Source organism: Myotis daubentonii, chromosome 3 (genome assembly GCF_963259705.1).
Source record: "Myotis daubentonii chromosome 3, mMyoDau2.1, whole genome shotgun sequence".
Taxonomy (NCBI): domain Eukaryota; kingdom Metazoa; phylum Chordata; class Mammalia; order Chiroptera; family Vespertilionidae; genus Myotis; species Myotis daubentonii.
The window spans coordinates 209,121,961-209,124,969 of record NC_081842.1 but is presented as its reverse complement, the minus strand read 5'-3'; the positions used below and the strand labels follow the sequence as shown (position 1 = coordinate 209,124,969).

General features: G+C 51.5%; 1 pseudogene; it reads right to left on the bottom strand.

Moving 5' to 3' along the window:
* Positions 1-1,694: 1,694 nt before the first annotated feature.
* LOC132231606 (glyceraldehyde-3-phosphate dehydrogenase-like) lies at positions 1,695-2,719 on the bottom strand (annotated as a pseudogene).
* Positions 2,720-3,009: the final 290 nt, after the last annotated feature.

Here is a 3,009-nt window from a genome sequence, read left to right as displayed (position 1 = left end):
TGTAAAGTTACATTTGTGGCTCACATTCTACTTCTATTGCATGGCACTGGGTTATGGAATCTCTTCCCTTTTTTTTAATATCCTGACATTCTACAAATCTGCGTCCTTCTGATGCTGGGTAATTCTTTAATTCTCTGGGTTTCCTCATCTGGCATTACACCCTTCCTCATTCCATTCCTGTGTTGGCACCTTGATTTTCCAAAGGAAAATTACTTCACGAAGACTAATCTTTGCCCCCAGCTACAGGGGTGGACATATGACCAAGCCCTGGCCAATCAGAGGAGAGCACCCTTCCTTTGAGCACAGCGGTTGGTTCAGGCATGACACATGACCACCAGGCAGAGCCCATGAGACCCCATTTGACTGAAAGATTGGAAATGAGTGGACTTTCCCCTGGAGTTGCTAAGGGATTCGGATGGAAGCCCGGACCTGCAGGCAGCCAGCTTGTCCCTGTGAGAGAACAGCCTGCCTGACAAGGAAGCCAACACAGAGAAAAAGAGAATCAAGAGTGAAGAGAGTCCAAGCCTTGTATCCGAGGCCAGGAACTACCCCTGGGCTTTTACATTCGAAAAAAAAAAATCCGTTCACCCAGCCAGGTGTAGCTCAGGGGTAGAGCGTCGACCTAGGAACCAAGAGGTCACCGGTTCGATTCCTGGTCAGGACATATGCCCAGGTTGCCGGCTTGATCCCCAGTGGGGGGCGTGCAGGAGGCAGCCAATCAATGATTTTCTCTCATCATTGATGTTTCTATCTCTCTCTCCCTCTCCCTTCCTCTCTGAAATCAATAAAAATATATTAAAAAAGAAAGAAAGAAAAAAAAATCCTTTCAGTTTCAAATTGGAATTCTGTCCCCTGAATCTTGACTAATACATGAACACATGGTTAGCCCTTAATCCCAGCTCAAGTGATCATGTTCAAACACCTCTGGGCTACCCTCAACCCTCTCATCTGTGAGGAACTGGCCCCTTCCCTCTCTGCCTTGAAACCCATTCTGTTTTTGTTTTCTGTTTGTTTGTTTGTTAATCCTCACCGAGGATATTGATTTTTAGGGAGAGTGGAAGAGAGAGGGAAGGACATATCGATGTGAGAGAAACACATTGACTGGTTGCCTCCTGCATGAGCTCTGACCAGGGCCCGAGCCAGAGGAGAGCCTGCAAGCAAGGTTCATGCCCTTGACCAGAATCAAACCCAGGACCCCTTGGTCTGCAGGCGGACGCTCTATCCATTGAGCCAACCGGCTGGGGCATAAAATCCATCCTGCCTACTGTTCTCCCCAGCCTATTCTCGCATGGACACTCTCTCATCCTCCCATCAGCCAGAACAACTTGCCCTCCTGCATTTTCACACACCATTCCAACTGCTTGGAAAATCCCCTCCCTTTCCCCCCTCCCCCCACTCTCCGCCTCTACATCATAGGGCCTGGCGAACTCCTCATCTTTCAAGCCTCAACTACTCTTTTCAAGGTCACCAATAACCTCTGTGTTGCTCATTCAATGCTCACTTCTCTGTCCAGCTCCTACATAACTTTCTTGGGGGGAGGGGGGGCGGGGGGGGCGGGGGGGGGTACAGTGAACTTTATTGATGGTACACGACAAGGTAGGGCTCCCTAAGCCCCACCCCTTCTCCAGGGGGCCTGGGATGGACACCGTGGCCAGGAGATGCTCAGTGTGTTGGGGGATCGATCTGGGCAGTGGAGGGCCTCTCTTCCTCTTGCTGGGGCTGGTGGTCCAGGGGGCTCTTACTCCTTGGAGGCCATGTGAACCATAAGGTCCACCACCCTGTTGCTGTAGCCAAATTCATTGTCATACCAGGAAACGAGCTTGACAAAGTGGTCATTGAGGGCAATGCCAGCCCCAGCATCCAAGGTGGAGGAGTGGCTATCACTGTTAAAGTCACAGGAGACAACCTGGTCCTCAGTATAGCCCAGGATGCCCTTGAGGGGGCCCTCTGTTGCCTGCTTCACTACCTTCTTGATGTCATCATATTTGGCAGCTTTCTCCAGGCGGAAGGTCAGATCCACAACCGACACATTGGGGGTGGGGACAGGGAAGGCCATGCCAGTGAACTTCCCATTCAGCTCAGGGGTGACCTTGCCCGCAGCCTTGGCAGTGCCAGTAGAAGCTGGGATGATGTTCTGGGCAGCCCCTCAGCCATATCGCCACAGCTTCCCAGAGGGGCCGTCCACGGTCTTCTGGGTGGTGGTAATGGCATGGACTGTGGTCCTGAGTCCCTCCACGATGCCAAAGTTGTCATGGATGACCTTGGCCAGGGGGGCCAAGCAGTTGGTGATGCAGGAGGCATTGCTGACAATCTTGAGGGACTTGTCATGGTTCAGACCCATCACAAACATGGGGGCATCCGCAGAAGGGGCAGAGGTGATGACCCTCTTGTAAGGGGCCCTTCCAGTGAGCCCCAGCCTTCTCCAGGGTAATGAAGATGCCGGTGGACTCCACAACATTCTCTGCACCAGCATCACCCCATGTGATGTTGGCAGGATCTCGCTCCTGGAAGATGGAGATGGACTTTCCACAGATGACAGGCTTCCCGTTCTCAGCCTCGACTGTGCCTCTGAACTTGCCGTGAGTAGAATCCTACTGGGACATGTAGACCATGTAGTTGGGGTTGTTGATGGCAACAATATCCACTTTGTCAAAGTTAAAAGCGGCCCTGGTGACCAGGTGCCCAATCGGCCAAACCCATTCACTCTGACCTCCACCATCGTGTCTCAGGGTTGCGGCTGGCGCTGCGCAGGAGAGGCTGTCTGATGAACAGGAGGAGCAGAGAGCCGCCTACGTAACTTCTTGACAACGTTCCACACAACTGACTATTCCCACCTTCTTGAAAGGTTTCTCTTGGTTTCCATAATAACTTATTCTCTTCCTCCTGCCTCATTGACCACTCCCTCTCCATCTCTTCATTCATTCATTCATTCATTCATTCATTTTTTCATGTTTTCCTGCAACAAATATTTACTAAGAGCCCACTGCTTGCTAACCCATTTGCCAGGCA